This window comes from Nuphar pumila, chromosome 6 (genome assembly GCF_984573655.1).
Source record: "Nuphar pumila chromosome 6, dmNupPumi1.hap1.1, whole genome shotgun sequence".
NCBI classification, from domain to species: Eukaryota; Viridiplantae; Streptophyta; class Magnoliopsida; order Nymphaeales; family Nymphaeaceae; genus Nuphar; species Nuphar pumila.
In genome coordinates this window covers 112,429,023-112,452,081 of record NC_143254.1, presented here as the reverse complement: position 1 = coordinate 112,452,081, position 23,059 = coordinate 112,429,023, and the positions used below count along the sequence as shown (strand labels likewise).

Sequence of the window (23,059 nt, the reverse complement as noted above, 5' to 3'; positions counted from 1 at the left end):
TATCAGTGTGGACTCAGAAGGGATCCTTAAACCCTAAAACCCAAAGAGACCTTGTGGATCAGTGGATACATCTTTATAGGGTATTCATTAGTTTGAAAATCTCTCGTTACTTGTTGTTGGCTTGTGTGTACCAATTGTTTGGGGTATAATGCATATCCGATCCAAAGCCCGCAAACTCGAAATCTAATTCATCTTAGAGGAACCACCTTTGGAGAATCCCACATGCGGGATTCCTAAACCCTAAAACCTAAAAAGACCTCGCGGATCAATGGATATATCTTTCTAGGGTATTCATTAGTTTGAAAATCTCTTGTTACTTGTTGTTGGCCTGTGTGGACCAATTGTTTGGGGTATAATGCATACCTGATCCAAAGTCCGCAAACTCAAAATCCAATTCATCCCAAAGGAACCACCTCTGAAGAATCTCACGTGCGGGATGTCATCCCATATGATGCAAAACATCATAATCGATGAGGATCCTGAAGAAAGGACCCATACTAACATCCCTGGTGAGTCTATGGAAGACCAAAAAAGATGAAAGACTCTAATGTTCCCAGAGTTCAGCTCAGTCAGTAATCTCATCGATCTCGTAAAGTCTCCAAGCGGGTTATGAAATAGATAATTCTAGTATGAATGAGTACCAAAAAATGAATCTCAAAGACTTCACATTTTAAATCTTGGTTCAAAGAATGGCACCCTCACCGGTCTCATAAAGTCTCTCATACGGGTTACGAGATGAACAACTCTAGCACAGGTTAGTCTATCAAGAGATGAACCTATAGGACCTCACATTTTAAAGCACAATCCAAAGAAAGGGATATGCTAGTACAAGTAAGACAAAACATGAAAATGATAGAAGAAAAAATAAGAGAAATTCAAGAGTAGTTAGGACGAGAACATACACGAGCTGAAAGGAAAGCAAGAAGAGCCCATGAATTAGAATATGAAAGGACACAATCTGACAGAGAGACTACAAGAAGGACCAGATGGACTGTAGAGCAATAAGAAGACAGAAAGTACAGTCAGTGGAGAGAGTCCCAATTATCTGATTTGGAGAAGAGAACCCACAGATCCAAGCTAACACATCCAGACCAAACATGTCATTTGAGTCAGATAGAAAGATCAAATCATTCGAAGACATGGTCTATAGACTAACATCAAGAATGAGATACCTGGACATGAACCAGAGAAAATACTCTATGGATGACTTATTGTCTGAGGGATGTTGTGATGATGATGATATGCCCCTAAGTTTTTGAAATTCAGTGGAAAAAGAGACCCAAGGACACATGACCTATTCATGGGCAATGTAGTCAAATACCAAAACAACGATAGGAGGCTGATCAATTGGTTCTCCAGGAGTCTGAAAGGAGAGGCATTGAAATGGTTCTCTACCTTAAACCTATAACAGGTCAAGAAATTTAATCAATTTATAAATCTATTCATGGACCATTTTTGTTTCGACTTGAAGGCCCTCTTGACCATCAGTCAACTGTATGACCTGAAGCAAAAGAGAGATAAAATTGCTCATAAATTTATAAACTGATGGTGGTACATGGCTGGTAGAATAAAGGAGTCAATCTCATACTCACATGCACTGGTCATCCTGATGGACAACTTTTCTCAACCTTTATGGAGCCTCATCAACATAGATCATGTTGAAATATACGTTGAACTTATCAAAAAGGCTATTGCATTCAACGTAAGCATCAAGAGATGAGTATATGATGGGTTCTTGAAGAGTAGCAAAAACAACAATATATATAGGAAGTCAGACCCATCTAAAGGCCAGGTCAATACATTGCGGGTTACAGGACAAAAGGTCAAAAAGAATGGTAGTCAGAGACAAAAGGTAGACAACCAAAAGGCGCCTCGAAGAAGCAGAATGAGAATGGATACAGAGGCAATCCCAAGTGGACTAGAGACCGAACATTCACCAAGTTTGAGCAGCCTCAGTCACAAGTCCTGGATCTACTGTTATAGAATGGACTAGTCAAATTGCCCGAGGTGTCTAACCCACCATAAATGAAAGAAAATGATCCAACCAAATATTGTAGATACTATAGAGTTGTGGATCATGACATTGAGGATTGCTTCAACCTGAAGCATGTCGTCTAAGATCATATAGACAATAGAGAGTTGTTGGTGAATGAAGAACAGCCAGAGCTACACAACAATGATCACGCCATAGAAAAAGTGGTTTGGGCTTGTGAAGCAAGAGAGAACTGGTTTATGGGAAAAGGTATAAAATAAGGGTCATTTGATAACATAATGATTGGTGATCCACAAGTTTTCATATGTAGTAATTATTCTTGCTCGATGCTTTTAAAACCCTAGGTTTATTATTAAGGAGGACAGAGGGTCCAAGAACGAGGAATTCCATGGGAGAACCAAGAAACTTCATAGAAAATTAGTCAGATAAGCATGATTCTTCAAGGCTCACCAGACAACAACAATCATACTAAGGTTCCTCTCTTAACGTTCATCAGAGAAAAGGACAACATCCATATATAGTCTCTATTGTCTAAATCTGAGAAGCAAGTTGACATACCGACATTATTGTCAAAGAAAGAAATGACCCCGTCAGCAAGCTTAGTCGTGAGTGGGGCATCATCCAGTTTAGACCCAGTATTAGTTAGAAACCTCTTTGAAAGGCTCAAGGTCATAAGAGAGCATCTTTCAGCCGCACCCAAAAGGAGAATCTAGGGTCTCGATTAGAAAGGGCCAAAACAGAAAAGGAGTAAAAGAGAAAAGCTCATGTGGGACTTCAAGGACCATTTCACAAAAAGGGCTACCATCATAAGCTTAGTGAAAGGACCAGGCATGACAGATAGCACGGGATCGACTCTCCTCCTACAAGGAATCGGCTTGGGAAAAAAAAAAAGTTGCAAGGCAGCTTGGAATCCTTCATCTCTCCTGCAGCCAAAGGAAGACATCATACTCAGAACAAGGCTTCCACAGGTTAGGGCAAAACCACCATGGTATGGAGAAGGAAAAATATTCTGCAGGGGTCACAATCCCACAACCCCAAGTAATCCTTTAAAAATTAGAACTCTATAAATAGTCTTTTGAAAAACAAAACAAAAAATCAAAAATATTTTCTCCTCTCAAGGTCCAAGCTATCTTCTTCATTGCAAGAAAATGATATTCCTGTTGACAGGACTAAGAAAGCTTGCGTCAAACCCTTCTTTTGTTTTTTCTGATCATTCCCAATGATGTCTTTTTGTCAAAATAATGTAGGGGCATGTCAAAGGAGTCTGGACCTATGTAAAGCCTAGGGATAGGACATCCATCAAATGTCCAAATCTCTTAGACAATAAAGAACCTCTAGCAGTCAAGCATATAAATCCCAAACTGGCTCAACCTTGAAAGCTTGGTTTACCTCTAAACATTGGCCCGATTACGTTCAATGAGACCACAAAATGGTCTTCACACCAGAGTCATCATTGAACTGGTTTGACCTCATTCGACAAGACCCATAACGGTCTTGACAATTCAATTTGCCTTGACTTCAACGAGCTTCATTATGATGCAAAGCATAGCATTAAAAGATCACGGATAGGCATATTTTTTATTTTTCAGGTACTCACGGATAGGCGTGCTTTGGTAGCAATGGATACGGTGGACTCGAGTATCTCTGAAACTAGATCATGAAACTGGATCAAAAGAGCCCTCATGAGTCCCCTCAGGAGAGTCCTCATTCAATAAATAAAGTCTGAGAACAATAAGCAAAAGAGGGAAGCAATGAAGATAAAAGGGACTAAAGCTCAAGCAATAGAAGACCCTTTTCTCTTTTCTTTTAGATTAGGTTTATTTAATTCATTAATTTGGGTCTGTAATAAAACCATTTATTATTTTTTTTTTAGCCCTATGCAAGAGGGTAACACATTGTAATAGTTAGTTATTTTCATTTATTTTTATTTTAATGGAAATAAAGTTTGTTCTTGAGCGAAATATAAAGTTTTCTTCTATTCTCTGAGTTCGACCCGGATCTCACCCTAGTGTGAGCCGGTTTTTATTATTTAGTGTCTGACTTTCATAAAACTGTTTTTATCAAAAATATCTTTTAAAAATCTATTTCATAAAACTTACACCACTTGTGTTGAGTTGTGAACTTGGTTGGAGTTCAGTTAGGCTCATCAACCTATCCATGTTCACTATCGTGAGATGGGAGGTCGAGTTTCCTGCTAAAATATGTGTTGTGCTCACCCCTGCGTATTTTTTATTTTTCAGGTACTCACGAATAGGCGTGCTTTGGTGGCAATGGATGCAGTCGAGTATCTATGAAGCTGGATCATGGACTTATTTTAGTCTTGGGACTTGTGTGTTTTGAGACTTTTACTTGTAATGAATTTTGATATTTTGTAACTGAACTATATATGAATGAACTTTCCTTTGGATGAAATGAAAAAACTTTGTTAGATTTTTATTCTTCAGTACAGTTCAGTGTTGAGAATGTTTCTCTTAAATCGGGCTTTATAAACTAAGTTTTCGTCCCCTCCCCTGGGTTCTCTTAAGAATCTTTTAAATGGTCTTTTAATAAAAAAAAAAACTCTGTAAAATTTGGTCATCTCACATAGAGTCGCCCATTTTTCTCTAGAGCATGTCCTGTGAGGAGTAATTCCTGAATTAGATCCACTTGGGCCGTATCATTCTTGATCACTTGAATTTTTTAGCAAAAAAGAATTGGAATTGTGTTGGGGATTCTCATGGGCATTGCAACGCTGAAGACGATAAGAGGAACACTAAGACGTCTCTCTTTTTCTCTCTCTAATATCAACAACTGATTAGCTAGCTTTAAGTGAGGCGGCTCACATTCCTTTGTTACGCATAAGTCAGCTGACTTCAATAAAGTGGTTGTCAAGTTGGACAACCATTTTATTAAGAACTCTAACAGGTTGGGTCATAAAAGATCCAACAACTATAAGATTGGTACCACTGTACTATGCCAAACACTTGTTCTTTATATTCGGTCATTCAAGGTTATTGAGCCTATTTTATGAGTTTGAAATAGCTCTTTATGAGCTGAATACAAGTTGAACATCGACCTGATCGTCTCGTTTTCCAGCCCTACTTACTTAGTTGACCATTAGCAAAACTTGAAGTCTGTATCAAGAATTTTTTTTTTAAAAAGGCAGTAGCTGTCATCGAATTTCAGGTAAAAATGTGGACTGCGTCGGAAAAATGCCCAACAAGAACCAGATCATTCGGGCCGTAGACAGCGGCAAACGGAGGGGGATGTCAAAGCGGGAACCACAGCACCGTTAAAAAACGATCAACGAATCAGCATTCCTTGATCTTCGGCATCCGACGGCCTGTATGCAAGAAGCTGAAACCCTAAAACTTAATGAGAACCAGTGAACTCGCCGCGTGGCAATATGGCATCCGTCAGATGTTTACCTGAAATCTAGGGTTTCGCCCATCCACATCCTCTCTCTCTCTCTCTCTCTCTGGGCTTTCTATATTTCTCTTTGTTCTCTTGTCAGGTTAATAGGGTTTATGAGTTTCTAGTGAGTTGTAATAGGGTTTGTGAGTTTCTAGTGAGTTTTTGTTTTGAGGGTTCTTTCTATGGATTCGTCCTTTTGGTGGTTGAATGCCCACCTCTCTCTCTCTCTCTCATGATGATAATTTCTGTTTATTATTCGTTCAAGTTTTTTCATTTTCTTCGGTTTTTTGTGTGATTTTTGTCGGTGAAAGAATGGGTGGTTGGTTGGTGGTGGAAATGAGGAGACTTTCCCCCAATGATCGACTATGATTCAAACCTTGCTAATCACTTCTCCTTCGGGAGATCAAAGCCAGGTTTCTGATCCACCCTCCACCACCACCTCTCTCTCTCTCTCTCTCTCTCTATATATATATATATATATATATATATTTGTGCTTTTCGTTTTTGTTTCTTCAGGTTTTCTTCCCGGGGGTTTGGTGGTTGTTGTGTCCTTTTAATTGTGTAGTCTTCTGGTTTTTTATGTAAATATCATATGATTTTAAGTTGTTGGTGATTGATCTTTTCTCTTAGTAGCTGAAGTTTTTAAGAGGCTTCTTGAAACTTACCTGGTTTTCAAATTTCATTTGTTTTTCTGTTCGGCGTCATAGGATGGGGGCATTGATCTAGGTTATGTTGGATATGCTGTCTCATATATCTGTTTTTTCTATCCCCATCTGCGATTTCTGTGTTTGAGAGAGAGAGAGAGAGAGAAATATTGGTGTTTGAATGGAAATTTCTCTTTTTGAATAAAACTTTAAAAATCAATCTTTTTCGATTGAACTTTGTAAACTAAAAAAAACAAATGAAACTAGCATTTAGAATAAATTAATTTTCAAAAAACCTCAAGTATGGATCTAATTTTATCAGATCTTGGGTTTGGATCACATTGAGTCTTGAACTTGAGATTTCAGTGGCATGAGTCCGGATGGAACAACTGATAGAACTGAAAATGTGTAACAGGAATCTGTAGGCATTTTTTTGCTTAATGACTAATAAATTAAAAGATTAGCTGTATGAAAATTAACCATGCACGTCACCTCTAATATTAAAACTTTAATGAAGATTTAGGAAATTGTTTTCAAAATCAGCGACGTATACCACCATGAGCATATAAGTGAGCATTAAATTGAAAGATTAATGAGTGAACATTTAAAATAAATAATATAACAACTAGACTGAAAAATCATATGAGATCAAAAGATTCATAAAATCAGATTTAGCACTCATTATGAAAATAACCTTTAAAACTCAAAGGGTTTTTTGTAAAATTGGTTCCTGCCTTATCACCCATTTGCAAATTAGTCCCTCCCTTATGTTCCCTTTTGCAAATTCTGCTTTTTAGTTAACCTTTGAAAATTGTTCCATGAGGTTAACAGCCATCCCTCATCCTTAACTGAAGGGCAAGTAAATTGATGGTTTTGCCCTCATTGAGGACCATTTTGCAAAAACCCGTCAGGCAGTGACTGATTTTCAGCCGTTCTTCTATCATTCCTTATGGAAACAGTTTAGGGCAGGAAAATTGGGTTGTGGCAGTGGCAGCTTGCTGGAATCCGAAAGGCGGGCGTTGGAAAAGAGCTCCCAAAAAGGAGGGTTGGAGCAGGTTTGGTGATCATCATTACCATCGCCACCGATGTCATTGTTGATGAAGTTGTTAACCCAATTGAGATTGATTTTTCAGATCTAAATCCATCAATTCTTGGTGAGGAGACTGTTGAAAAAAATAGTTGAAATATATACTCAATCACATGATGAATTTGCTTGGTGGCACGCATATGAACTCTCTCTTTAAAGCAATAATTGCCCTTTTATGATAGAATCTTTTGGTGCAATAGGGTTGACTGTAATTTTTCTTTCAGGATACAATTTAGCACATCTTCTCGCCTAAAACACGACTCCAACTTGCACTATGGAGGTCGTCTACCACAACACGATCACCTTTGAATAGTTTTAGATAGGAAATGTGAGGAAGGAGAAACATGATAACTAGATTGAGATACAAATCACAAAGGATTCTAGGTATATATAAGCTTTCTTAACAGTCAAGAATAAATGTCTAACGGTTACGAAACAATATTCAACAGTCACAAATAAATATATGACAGTCATATCCTAATGGCCATCTCAATTAAGTATCAATGGTCACGTAACCACTAACTCATTAAAGTGTCTAATAGCCAATAATCAATATTTCTAACCAAATTTGTAAAAGTGTAGAAAGTCAAATCAAACCAAACATGACCATGAGCTTAACCTAGCTAGGTGGCTTGGTCAAGGTCAAGTCAATAGTTTCAGTTAGGTGAATGTATAATTTTGAGACATAAATCCAATAATTTCCCACTTGGATGTGCTTATTATGAATTCATGGTTAATATGCAAGGATCAACGTGCCTATAATTTAAACATAATGACTTCTCTTAAGTATAATTAAGCCTTTAATAAGAAAGGAAGTTTTAAATCATGATCACAAATATTGTTGATAATTTAGAAATTATCACAATTTTATTGCAATACTAATACTAATAACACCTAGGGGTGGGCAACGGGCCGGCCCGGCCCAGCCCACTAATGAACCAGGCAGACCAGGCTGGGCCTGGTCAAGCCCCGCACATCAATTGATGACCTAGGCCTAAGCCCCGTTTGGGCCAACCCATTCCCGAATGTCTGGCCCAAGGCCCACCCATTAGGCTCATGGGCCGGGCCTGGTTGGGATAGCCCATGAATATATACAAAAATATATTATTATGTATTATAGATATGATTATATAAACATATAAACACACACACATATATATAGAAAGTGGTAGCTGCCTAACTACTTTCGAGCTTGATCGAAATGGATGTGCGGTTTGCATGTGCCCATGTTAAAAATGACCTTTAGCGATGCTTTTGAAGCACCGCATAATGAAGCGATTTTGAAAAATATAAACAAGGTGTAAGCCTTTGAGTGTTTTAAGGCATAAGCCTCAATGTTTTTTAAGATCTAAAGCTTACATCATTCAAAAAATAACATATTGAAAAAAAAAATTATATGACAAATATATAACAAGAACGGAAAATGATCGTAGTGTATGACAAATCTGATGTGTTTTCCGAAATGCCCCACAATTTACCAAATTTGCCAAATGGACAATTTCATAGGTTTTAAAAAAAATATATATGCTTTTATCTCTTGCAACTACGAATTTCTAATTTTTGCAAGTAACGACGCTAAAACTTTATGTACTTGTGAAACTCATTAACAAAATAGCAACTAATATTGCAAAAATCCTTTACCTTGCAAAATTCCCGAGGAGTATCGCAAAGTATTACAAAATTCTTTTTCCTTGTGAAATTCCAATCTATAAAAATGATGCTTTGTTTCTCAAACCCTTGTTTGCATATGGATGCCTTATTTTCGCAACCCTAGGGTTCTTTTGGTCCCCAATCCTTCTGATGATATTCAGGCAATACTACGGCTTTGCAAAAATCCCTCATCGGTAGTTGTTCACTCGGTGTTGAAAAACCCCTAAAGCATGGTCGACACTTCATTGATGATGAGTTTTTTCTGTAAAAGCATGGGCGGCACTTCATTGACGGTGAGTTTTTCTGGTAAAAGCATCGGCAGTGAGAAGATCGACAACACTTTATCAACGGTAAGTTTCTCTAATAAAAGCATTGACGGTGAAAATATCGGTGATACTTAATTGATGGTGACTTTTTCAGTAAAAACATCAATGGTGACTTTTTCTTATGATACCTTTGGTAGAACTCTACTCTCTATGAAAGAGAGCTATCTAGAGGGGATGTCACTGTCCAGATAAGAATATATTTAAAAAAATAGAAAAAAAAAGTGATAACATTATAAAAGGGGGGCTTGACTCTCCCTCTCTCTAGAATCGTATTCTAGAGAGAGAGAGCCCAACTCGTGGAAGAAAGAGAGAGTTAGAGAGAAGAGAGAGCCCAATTTGTGGGATAGAGAGAGAAAAAAAAGAAAGGAAGAAAAGAAAAAAAGAGAAAAAAACTAGTTTTCTCATCGAACATCCATCGATTTTCGATCTTTCTACACATCTGAACTAAGGTATGTGTTCCTCTCTAGATTCGTACAGAGAGAAATAGTTTTAAATCTAATTTAAGCATAAGTTTAGATGTGAAAAGGAAAATTTGATTCAAAAACATGTATAAACATTTGTCTTGATTCATGATTTAATGTATTTTTTATTTGATGAAAGTATGCCATCATATTTTTTCTCAATTTAAGCATGTATTAATATATGTTCAAGTGGTTGATCTGTTCTTTTTAGTGAAGTATGCTGAATATATATATATATATATGGGGGGAGCGGGCTATATGGAACAACCATGATTTTTTTGGATGTTCCATCTATGTTCTTAAAAGAAAAATAGATATTTATGGTTTGGGATCAGATTTGATCCAAACCAGGCCTATCGATTAGGATATTGTTATTTTTTGTTAGCTGATCAGATCGGCATCCTGTGTGGGTGCAGTCTGGTCAGACATGTCGTGATAGTGTTGATTGATCATACCTGCTGTAAATATTTTTTTATGATGTTATCAAATATGGTTATATATTACCATGTTAGTTGTTATAAAATCTAATTATATATTTGATGACTGACATCAAATTTTACTAAGTATTTTTTATGACTGTCATTAAATTTGTGTCATGCTATTATGTTGATCAGTTTCAAACATGTGACAAATCTCAATATGTTGTACTTGAGGACTGTCTATTGATTTATTTGAAAGTCATTTTTGTTAACTATTATCAGTTTTTATACATGCATATTTTGTTGATTGTCTGTCGATTTAAATACAAGATATTTTGGTTGTATGTCATTGAATCCAATTATGTGAATTTTTTTTCATTGTTTTCATATTTGATGACAAGTTATTATGGACTGTCATCAAATTTGATCTTACTATTAGTTGTGAACTGTGATTAGACTTTGTTTCAAGCTATTATGGGGGTTGAGATTAGACTTGATTAAAACGTCCCTTTGTGGATTGTTATCATATCTGATTTCAAGCTTTTATGTTGACAATTGTCAAAATTGAATTTAGGCTATTAGGTTGACTATTGTCATGTGATCTATATGTTAATTGGATTGATCATATTTAACAGTATGCAATGTTGGTTGACTGGTATCAACCCTACAACATATTTTTTATGCCTATACTAGACTTGCATATTTGTTGACATATAGACACATGTTATGGTCCGGCTTGCCGATTCACATGTGTCGGCAGATCTGGATGTGTTGACAGATCTGTCGTATTTCATTAGAGTTTAAATCTGGACAAATCTATCGATAGCATGTGTTGACAGATCTGTCGTATTTCATTAGTGTGCAGATCTGGTCCAGAGCTATTGTATTTAGTACATGCAGACTAGATCAGATATGTTGTGTGCATAAAGCTCACAATCTGTTATCATTCTGCCAAAGTACACATTCCTTCCATTATGATTTAAAACATATCTTGTTACATGTCTTTACAGTTGATAATGTTTGTCAATGATTCAGGCTTGATTGTTTATGCTCATGCATTTGAATGCATTATTTTACTATATGCTAATCGAACTACATGTCCATGCAATTATGAATATTTTCATGTTTTGGCTTTATCGGTTATGCAGTCAGCTTATTGTATATGATATACGCATAATTTTTATGGGTTTGGACGACCCATGTACATGATCATGATCATGTACATGGATCAGCCAGCAGGCTTAAAATACATATTTTCCTCACTGATTGATCCATATACATGAATGTGATTATGTATATGGGTCAACCCCAATGGTTGGACTTGTAAAAAGAAATTTTTTGCATTGTTGTTTGAGCGCATGAGTTTAGTCATGTACGTATTCATTTGAGGTGATACGTAAAATTGATTTTGATTTTATCATGTTTGCAAAAATGTGCATATCATACGCATGAAAAATTTGAAGTTATTTTGATGTTTGCATAAATATGATCATGTATATATTTGGGTATTTATACATGAAATTGATCATGATAATGTGTGTTGTAAGCATATGTTTGCAAGCGCATGCAATTGGCTTTATTTGCATTCATATTATATGATTAAATATGCATTGTGGACATGTGAAACAAGTATGTTGCATGTTCACTGAAATTATGCAAAAAGATGCATAAATCACTTTAAGATGCTTTTGTGGTTAGAAGTGAATCACTACAACTATGTGGGTCAAAAGAAGGTGTTGCTCAAATGTTGTTGATTTTAATTTATGCATTGCAAAGTTTATTTCTAGAAATTATTAATTTTCCTAAAATTAATTTGCATTGTTAAAATTATGCAGGTTAGGGCCCAAAATTGGTTTTGTATGTTGATTTGCAAAACGGTTCTTGTGTAAAGAATCTGAATTTGTTTAAAAAGGTAAAAGAGACCAAACTATGTAATTAATCTCTTTCTTGATGTCCCTTCTACAGTGTGAGAATCATGGATGGTGGTTTTGAACAAAAATGGGGAGAATACTAAAACTTTGTATGTGATTGTGCTTCTAAACTCGATATAGTGGTTTACCTTTTGGCCATGATTTTAGGAAGATTTGGCTACTTTGCATAGGGGTGGTATTGTTGACTCAGTTATAGTTATTGGTATACCAAAAAAGTGACGTCAGTAGATACTGATTTCTCGGATGTTTCGGCATTAGATGTTAATTTTTAATATTCCAATGGATAGTGTTGACTCTTGATATCGGTTGAAGAACGAGTATAAAACTCAGTAATAAAATACAAATTATGTGTTAAGCTATAACTGAGAACCTAACTTGAACTTCGAGAATGTTGTGCTCATTTTGAGTATCTGCAGGCTTAAGAAAAAGTGAAAACTAAAATTGTGTGCATTTAATAGGGACATGCATACAAAAACAACTATGATAAATAACTTAATAACTTATCCATGCATGTGCATTGAATCATGCATATTTATTGTTTTCCATTAGTTCAAGCATTAATGTTTGTTGTGTTTCGCATGATATTTGTTATTGCATGATACTTGTTTAAATGCTTGAATGGTAAGTTGAGTATGAAATTTATTGTGATATTCCTTTGAAATTATACATGAATTTGGTTTTTGCTATTTCATTATTGTATAAATTTTTAGAGAAATTTGTACAAAGGACTTTATTTCTTATCTGTTTAAAAAAAAAACTATTTTACAGGTATGGGTGCTTAGTGATTGGTTGACTTGCTAGATGGAGACTGCGAGCCTTGTGTGACGTTATGGGTTCTTGACAGAATGGCTCCTTGTGATAAACTATTTTATTATTTCAGCTTATATAACATTTATTCAATTGATTAATTCAATGCATTGTCTGTTGTGGTTTGGTATATTAAATCTGTGAGACCCAGGATCCTTGGGTTTGTTTTCATAATTGTTTAAAAAGAAAAATTTTACTATTTTTATGATGATTAGTTGGGGTCGTTACAAAGTTGCCATCAAAGCTAGATCGCAAAACTAAGCATTAAACTATTTTTGGGATACCAATTTGTCTTTATATAAGATATAGTTGGTAGTTGAGCCTTGTTAGATCTTTCAGGACCATTATCAGAAAGTCACAACTCGTACTCTAAAAGTAGTCTACATCACTGGTAAGAGCTATCTTGTAAAAAAAATTATCCTTACTATTGTGAAATTATTGAATTTCTATGTTGTTGACTGTAGGGCTAATTTTATTTAGTTTCATATGTGTGAATTAAATTTTTGTATTATAAGAGTTTGCTTGTTGTGTATCAATCCTAAGGGGGTAGGTTTTATTAGGGTATAAAATTTCTAATAAATCTTGCTTGTGTTATATTCGATTCGGGTGCTACCCATTCATTTATTTTATCTTTTATGGATTTGCTCGACCTTGTTTCATCTAAACTAGATAAGACTCTCGACGTTATGTCTCCTATGGGCGTGTATACACGTTGTGGAAAGTACCTTCCAACAGTTTGAGTGGTCATTGAGGGGCATGAGTTATCTGCCGACCTAGTCATACTAGACATAACTTTGTACGTTGTCATTTTGGATATGGATTGGTTGTCCATGCACAATGTCATTCTTTAGTGTCGGGAAAAGAAGGTTTTGTTGGAGCGCCCTGTCTTATTTGCGCTGGTATTTCAGGCAACTGGGTATGTGAGTGAGTTGAATTTTGTTTCGCCAATGAAGATCTCCAAGTACCACAAGTAGGACTGTATGGTGTTCTTGGCCAATGTATCCACGACAGACAATCAAGCGACACCTTTAGAGCAGTTGGACGTGGTTCATAAGTTTTTTGATGTCTTTCTCAAAGACTTGCTAGGTTTTTTGCCTCATAGGGAGATCAAGTTCTCAATTGAGCTAGTACTTGGCACACCACCAATATTGTGCGCGTTGTATCGCATGACACCTGTAGAGTTGGTTGAGCTGAAGAAGCAACTGTAGGAACTCCTTGACAAGGGTTTTATCAGGTTGAGTGTGCCACCTTGGGTGCACTAGTTCTCTTTGTTAAGAAGAAGGATGGGGCCATGAGACTCTACATAGACTATTGCATGCTGAACCAGGTAATCATGAAGAGCGAGTATACTTTGCCCATGAATGATGATTTGTTCAATCAGTTGCATACGACAAAGGTTGATGCAACACATCTAGACCAATCCGGGTGCACGTGAGGAGCGAGAGCCGATCCATAAGGCATCTTCATGACCCCCCAAGCCAAAATGATCCATTTGCATTCAAAAATGGGTCTGAGGGCAATTTTGTCATTTTACTTTTGTATTTTTTGAGAATTTTTCTTACACACATCTCAGAAAATATTTGTTTGCTATTTAGTTTAAAAAAAAGTTGCATTTGAATTTTTAAGTTATAATTTTTGTTTTATTTTTTAGTAGGAGTTGAATTTTACGTATCCAGGTAGTTTTGGTGTCCTGTAGGATTTATTTTGTGGCACTAGAGGGTGTAAGGGGTAATATGGGTAGAATTTTGAATTTTTTTTTAGCAATTGATCCAAGTCAACATTTGTTTGGGGTCTTAGTGTAGAGATCTAATCCATCCTAAAAGGTGGCACCTCATTGGCTCAGTGAGAGGTGATCCCTTCCCCAAGTGAGTTGCTTGCCCATGTGCAATTTTATTGGGACATGAAGAGGTGGACTTAATAGCATTCCCAAGCCACCTCCATTTTGACCAATAAGAGATGACCTGACTTCTTAGACTCCTTGTAACACCCTAATTTTTAAGTCTAAAAAATCGTAGAATTTTTTTTTGAAATACTTTTAAATGCTTTTATAAAATTATAGCAAAAAAATCAAATGGGACTAAAACTTGGCGCGTTACTTCTCGTTTACATTCACATTCATAAATAGAATAAAAGTCCATACAAGTCCAGTTTAATAATAAATGTTCATTAGACAAATTAAATCAAATATCAGAGTTTTTGAGCAACTAAAAATTTGCTCTCAATCAAAAATTCTTGGAGATTGGGAAAGGCATGGCTCGGTCCCCGTTGCAACCTCCCGTCATCGCATATGAGTTCACTAACTTACCAAAAAATATTAAAAACCATGGGGTTAGACAAAAAATGTCTTAGTAGGATAGAACTATACTAAACATGTAAATTAAAATAAGTAAGTAGAAATTGCTATAATTTTTCATGCATTTAACAAAAGAAGAAACAACAACATTTAACATGCATTCTTAGTAACTCATGGAATCATATAATTGTGAACTAATTTCAATTAATCATTTATACAAGCAATAGGAAGTCAAAATACATGAACATAAATAAAAATGCATGAATAGTTAAAAATGCATGCACTTACCAATGTTGAAGTCGAACTTATGCATGAACTGATTCTTGTCTTTAATTATCTTTTCTTTTTTAGATGATGCATGTTATGCCTATCTAATGCACAATCATTTAAGTTACAATTTTCAGAACCCTATGGGTACAAACACAGGCAGAAGTCCTAGGTCAAGGTCACAACGTAGACAGTGTTTTCAATCAAGAATGGTTTTATCCTGGCAGGCACCATTCACCAGTGTCGAGTGAGAAACACAAAAAGTGAGAGAAGTTTCTACACTACCATCCCGATGCATCAAACTTTACTCATGAGATTTTTTACCTCCATGTTGCAGTTTAATATAGAGGGTTCACCTATCTTCGTGGTTGGAGAGGAGCAACCTTCTGTGCTTAAATTAATATCCATGAAGCCAGACTAGTATCACTCACCTTCTCTTAGTGAGTATCAATCTTTTAATGTTACATATTTAATCTAATTAAAACTTAATTTTAAAGTTTTTATTGGTTTTTATGTTTTTTAAAACTTTATATTGGAGTGCCACATAAGATGGGACGACCCACCTATGAACTCCTACCTAATTATAAAATTTAATTAATTCTTGAGTTCTATTCCAGTAAATGAAATTCTTAATTAATTCTAATTAAATTTAAATAAAATTCAAATATGAAATTACATGAAATGACACTAAATAAAATTTGAATTAGGCTTAAATGTAAATAGATTTTATTTATTGAAATTAAAATTTTCCTGTATCTAATTTATTTATTTTAAGTATTCTTCCTAAGGATAATTCACATTTTTCATAAATCATTTCTGAAGAAATGGAATTCCGTCAATGAAACCCTTGGGCGTGTAGGGGTATTTTCTTGTCTTTATAAAAAAATTTGAAATCCTACATACCCTATCTCTCGGTGCCTAGCTCCATACAAAATTTTTGATTTATTATTCAGTAAAGAGAATACTAAAATTTCTTGAAAATTTGCGGGTATTACACTCCTAGGAAAGAACCAGGAAAAAATGTGAATGCGGTCTTTGTTCTACCTGGAAAAAAATTTTGAAAATTGAAAGAAAGATGAGAGAGAAAACGTAAGCTTTGGGCTGGTTTGGTTTTGGGAAAAAACTTTGGAGGGTGTGTGAGAACTTGCGGGTCTTTTTGAATTTTGTAGGCTGGATTGATTTGTGAAGAACCCTGTGTGTTAATGGATCTTGTGAGGTTGAGGGAGTGAGTTCGAGATTTGAGAGAAAAGAACGTGTATTGGTGGTGTGGAGCTGGACTCGGTTGAATCTGATCTGAACGTGTTGTTGTTGTACAAGTTGGTGGTTGAATCACAGCCGAGCGTGGAGATTAGGCTTGAACTGTGACACGTGAAGGACGCTACCTTCTTCACGTCTACTGTTGTTTTTGGTGTTGGCGCCAAACCAGGTGACACTTCCCTGGTAGCTTTTGTATGCGAGCTGGTCGCGATAACCTTGGTCTTGCTGAGCCGAGTTGGACGAGGTCTCTATTGTGGTGGACGGTCATTGACAGAACCAAGTGTGGCTGCAATTTTATTATTATTATTATTATTATCAGGTACCTTTCTCTAAATCCAAATCATATTTTGTCCATTATTGCTTGTTTCATCTTAGCATGTAGGGTGTATAATGTGAAGCGTGAAATGCCCATTTCCCTGCACATTATTGTAGATCTGAAATCAGCACGTTCTATGATCATTTTTTGTTTGATTTTGACATAAACGAACAACATAGTTTTGGGTTTGAAATCATTGCAATACTATTATGTGTGAGTTCGTTTTCTTTTGAGTGTTAAATCAATTCGTTCGTGACTGATTTTTGGGTTACTGAACTTGGTGTTTATGTGTTGTGCGGCATCATTTTAAATTTTTATGGTGATTTCCTGTTAACTGGTAACAGGGTTAAATTCCCTTGCATATTGCCTGTGTGAACTGCATTGAAAACATGTTGAATATGGTTTCTGCAAAAAAAGATGTTTCTGAGAATTTGAACTCTCATATTTTACTGTTCAACAACGCGAAAATTTGTTGACCATTCTCTGAATGTCTGTTGTAGGAATTTACAAATTCTATTTGTGTTACTCAGATGAGATTGTTCTGAAAATTCGAATATGTTTGTAGTTTTGTTAAATAAGCCCGTTACGTGGCTGAAGTAGCTCGGCCGATAACTAGCTGCGTATGTGGGAGATGCACCTGCCAATTTTCTACAGAAATTTGAATCATCGCATTTTTGTGAACCTGTGTAGTGCACTTAGGTCTGTCATTGCATGGTTGTTGAATTCTCATTCATAGTGAGTCAATATATATATATATATATATATATACCTTTGTCTAATGTCACAGTATTAGGTGAGTTAGCATAGTTAGTGTTGGTCTTTATGTTTGAAAAAAAAAAAAGCAACAAAAATAGTTTTCCAAATTTATTTTTTCATTTAAGTTTTAGCGCTTTCACATCATTCACTTGGTGTGTATGTGTGAACTAACTTTAGTAGTCGGTTTACATCAAAGGTGTTCTCTAAGATTGATCTTCGTTCTGAGTACCATCAGTTGCGAATCAGGGCAAAGGATGTTTCAAAGACTGTGTTCAGGTCTAGAAATGGGTATTATGAGTTTTTGGTGATGTCTTTTGCACTCGTCAATTCTCCTATAGCATTTATGCACTTGATGAATCGGGTCTTCAGTTTATGGCTGGATTCATTTGTCATTGTATTTATTGATGACTTTCTGATATATTCGAAGAATGTGGAGGAGCACCGAGAGCATCTACAGGTCGTGTTGCAGACATTGAGATAACATAAGTTGTATGCTAAGTTCTCAAAATTTGAGTTTTAGCTTAATAGGGTGATGTTCTTCGATCACGTGATATCAGAGAAAGGCGTTGAGGTTGATTCAGCAAAGGTGGAGTCAGTGTTGTCTTGGTCACATCCGAAGACGATTTCAGATATTAGGAGTTTCTTAGGATTGGTGGGTTACTGTCATCCATTCATACAGGACTTCTCTCGTATAGCAACTCCTATAACTCGGTTGTTACAGAAGGGGGTGAAGTTTGTTTGGTCACCTCAATGTGAGAAGAGTTTTTAGGAGCTAAAGAGAAGGTTGATCTCAACCCTAGTGTTGTCTTAGCATTCTGGAATGGGCGCGTTTATAATATACAACAATGCTTCGAGTACTGGACTGAGTTGTATTCTAATGCAGCACGGGAAGGTCATCGCGTACGCTTCTCGACAGCTGAAGGTACATGAGAAGAACTACTCCACGCATGACTTAGAGTTAGCGACAATTGTCTTCACGCTAAAGATTTGGCGTCACTACTTGTATGGAAAATAGTTCGAGATCCTTTCTGATCGCAAGAGTCTCAAGTATATTTTCATGCAGCGAGTTCAGAATTTGAGGCAGCATAGGTAGCTAGAGTTTCTCAAGGACTATGAGTTCACCATCGCCTACCACCGTGGTAAGGCGAATGTAGTGGCAAATGCACTGAGCAGAAAGACTTTAGTTACGGCAACCAACTTGATAAGTAGAAGTTGAGATTTGGTTGAGGAGTTACTCAGGTGGTAGTCGTTTGCAAACAATTCTAGATGCATCATTTGTGCGGGGATGAAGGCTCGACCTAAAATCATACACCGTATTGAAGAGCTTCAGTCGACCGATTCAGATTTCGACAGGTTATGCATGAGTGCCTAAAAGCTAAATGCACAGTTCCACTGTGAGGAGGATGGGACTACCATGTTTGAAGACAGATTGTGGGTTTTGAAGGCACTGCGGGAGGAACTGATAAGTGAGGCTCACAGGTCTAGGTATTCTGTTCACTCAGGTTCTACCAAGATGTTCAAGGATCTTCAATGGACTTATTAGTGGAACGGGATGAAGCGGGATATCGCAAAGTTTGTGTCACGATGTCTCACCTGCTAGCAGGTGAAGATCAAACATCAGAGACTTAGTGGACTTCTTCGATCGTTAGATATTCTAAAGTACATGTAGAACGACATCTCAGTGGATTTCATCGTGGGTTTGCCAAGGACCCATCATCAGTATGATTCTATATGGGTGATTGTGGATAGGTTGACAAAGAGTGCCCATTTTTTGCCTATCAAGGTCAGACAGAGTTTGGAGAGCTTAGCAGATCTTTATGTGTATGAGATTATCTGACTTTACAGGGTGCCACGTTCGATCATGTCAAATCAAGACCCCCATTTCACATCTCGATTATAGTGTAAGTTGCAGCAGGTCTTTGGTACCATGTTGAAGTTTAGAACGGTGTTTTACTCACAGACTGATGGGCAGACAGAGCGTATGATACAGACACTTGAGGATATACTTAGAGTGTGCACACTGGATTGGGCAGGGAAGTGGGATATGCATGTGAAGTTTTTGGAGTTCTCATACAATAATAGTTACCATGTCAGTATTGGTATGGCCATGTACGAAGCTATGTATGGCAGACAATGTAGATCACTGGTGTACTATGATGAGGTTGGAGTGAGAACAATGAAGTTTCTAGAGGCCATCCAGCACTACTTAGACCTGGTGCAGTTGATCCTGAAGCAGTTTATTGCAGCGTAGAGCAGATAGAAGAGGTATGTCGACCAGCGGCATAGAGAGCTTAGTTTTGTCATGGGCGATCATGTTTTTTGTTCAGACCACAACTATGAAGTGTCTATTCTAGTTTGGAAAGAAAGGAAAGTTGAGCCCTCGATTTATTGAACCTTTCAAGATTCTTGAGCGCATTGGCGAGTCAGCTTACCCTGTGATGCTTCCTCCTCAATTTTTGCAGATTCACAACGTCTTATATGTCTTGATGTTGAGAAAGTATGTGTCTAGCCCCTCACACATGATCCACTATGAGGCAATCGAGGTACAACCTGACTTGATGACAAAAGAGAGGTCGGTGGATATTGTGGATCGCCAAGAGAGGACACTGCGTAGTACAATGATCCCGTTCGTGAAGGTGCATTGGCAGCATCACGAACTAGACGAGTGCACTTGGGAGCTCGAGGCTGATATGTGTAACCACTACCCACATTTATTCGGTATGTTTTTATTTCGCAGCCAATTTTCTTTTAAGGGGGTAGGGATGTAATATCATGTGTTTCTCCATGATTTTTAAATTTAAAAATTAGGAATTTTTAACTAAGTATTTAATAAAATTGATAGAAATCATGAAAAATATTTTAAAATATAGGTGATGTCAGTTGGGTCTAGGCGTGGCCCAAAGCTCACTGATATGACCTAGTTGGGCCAATTGTTATTTGAGAAATTTTTTATTGTTAACCTTTAAATTTGAGCGAAATTCAAGTGAAATTCAAAGACAAAAATCAAGTAAGCATATTGTTAGATGTGTCTCATAATTTTGAGAATGTTGGTACCTTTTTTTTCTTCAATCAAGTTACAGTTGGCCTGAAAATCATGGTTTTTAAAAATGACTCGCCTCTACTTTTACCTTTTCTAGATTGGATCAAATTGGATCCGCTCTCTTTGATCCAAATTGATATGGATCTGAAGTCAGCCCAGGACCCATATTAACTAGAATTTGGTCCAGGTAAGATCTATATGAATTTTGGATATGGATTTGAATCTTGGATCTAGATTCAGATTCAAAATCCAAATATAATCAATTTAAAACTTCAAAATCAATTTAAAAGTTAAATTGAGTAGGTAGAGTTCTACCTGGAGTAGAACTTCACTATGGAAGGACTTCCAGAGAAGGGGTGACACCCTCTGGAATATTCTTAAAATATAGTATTTAATAATTAAATATTAAATAATTAATAAAAATAAAATAATTAAATAAGTTCTGAATCTATTTAATAGATAAGGTGGACTTCTAGATAAAGTAGAACTCTACCTAAATGAGTTATCTAGAGTGGATGCCACCCTCTAGATAAACCTTTAATAAATAAAATAAAAAATAAAATAAGAGGATAATAAGGAAGAGTATTTATAGAGGTAGAGTTCTAGCTTTGGTAGAACTCTACTCTCTATGAAAGAGAGCTATCTAGAGGGGACATCACCCTTAAGATAAGAAGATATTTAAAAAATAAAATAGAAAAAAATCAAAGATAACATTATAAAATGGGGGTTTGACTCTCCCTCTCTCTAGAATCGTATTCTAGAGAGAGAAAGCCCAACTCATGGAAGAGAGAGAGAGAGTTAGAGAGAAGAGAGAGCCCAACTCGTGGGAGAGAGAGAAAAAAAAAAGAAAGAAAGAAAGAAAAGAAGAAGAGAAAGGAGAGGGAAAAAACTAGTTTCCTCATCGAATATTCATGGATTTTTTTTATCTTTCTACAAATTCAAACTAAGGTACGGGTTCCTCTCTAGATTCTTACGAAGAGAAATAGTTTTAAATCTGACTTATGTGTAAGTTTAGATGGAAAAAGAAAAATCTGATTAAAAAACATGTATAAACATATGCCTTGATTCACGATTTCATGTATTTTTTATTTAATGAAAGCATGCCATCGATTTTTTTCTGTTTAAGCATGTATTAATCTATGTTCAAGCGATCGATTTTTTTCTTTTTAGTGAAGCATGTTATATATATATATATATATATATATATATATATATATATATATATATATATATATATATATATATAATGGAACGACCATGATTTTTTAGATGTTCTATCTATGTTCTTGAAAAAAAATAGATATTTATGGTTTGGAATCAGATTTGATCCAAACCAAGCATGTTGATTGGCTTATAGTTTTTTTTTTTTTTGCCTGATCAGATCGGCACCCTATGTGGGTGCAGTCTGGTCAGACATGTCATGACAGTGTAGGCTGATCAGACCTACTGTAAATATTTTTTATGAAGTTATCGAATCTGGCATAATGTCACCCTATTAGTTGTTATAAAATTCGATTATATATTTGATGATTGTTATCATATTTTACTAAGTAGTTTTTATGATTGTTATTACATCTGTGTCATACTATTATGCTGATCAGATTCGAACATGTGACAAATTTGAATATGTTGTACCTAAGGACTGTCTGCAGATTTATCTAAAAATTATTTTTGTTGACTGTTATCGGTTTGTATAAATGCCATTTTTATTGATTGTTTGTCGATTTAAATTCAAGCTATTTTGGTTGAATGTGATTTAATCTGATTATGTGAATTTCTTATCACTGTTTTTAAGTTTGATGAAATATTATTGTGGATTGTCGTCAAATCTGATATTGCTATTAGTTGTGAATTGAGACTAGACTTCGTTTCAAGCCATTATGGGGGTTGAGATTAGAATTGATTAAAACGTTCTTTTGTGGACTGTTATCATATATGTGAAATTTCACTAGAAGGGAGGTGAATAGTGAAATAGTATATAGATCGATAAATTAAAAATATAAAGCAATAAAGGCACAACACATAAACACAGAATTTATACTGGTTCGGTCAAAACCCTGACCTACATCCAGTCCCCAAGCAAACCACTTGAGCTTTCCACTATAACATCCGAGTCACCGGATAAATAGTACAACACCCTCTTCCTCAGAGGTCTTCTTCTCTCAACAGAGAAGGGCAACACCCTCTTTCTCAGAGGCCTACTTCTTTCAACAAAGAAGGAATACAGTGAATAACAGAAAGTTACAATACTTCTTATAGAACCTTCAGAATGATATGAATGCACGAATGAAGGATTCTCAGAATGTTCTGTTCTTTTCACTCAGAAGATACTCTTTGTCAAAGAGCTATTCTTGACTTTTTCTCTTTCTTTTCTCTTTCTTTTCTCTTTCTTTTTCTAGGCTCTCTTTCAGATATCGAA

General features: G+C 36.0%; 1 non-coding gene across 1 annotated transcript; it reads left to right on the top strand.

Annotated features, from left to right (window-relative positions):
* The first annotated feature begins 5,716 nt into the window (after positions 1-5,716).
* On the top strand, positions 5,717-5,812 carry LOC149835746 (small nucleolar RNA Z103). The gene has a single exon (XR_016432856.1). It is a non-coding gene; the product is annotated as a small nucleolar RNA Z103 (small nucleolar RNA).
* The last annotated feature ends 17,247 nt before the right edge of the window (positions 5,813-23,059 follow it).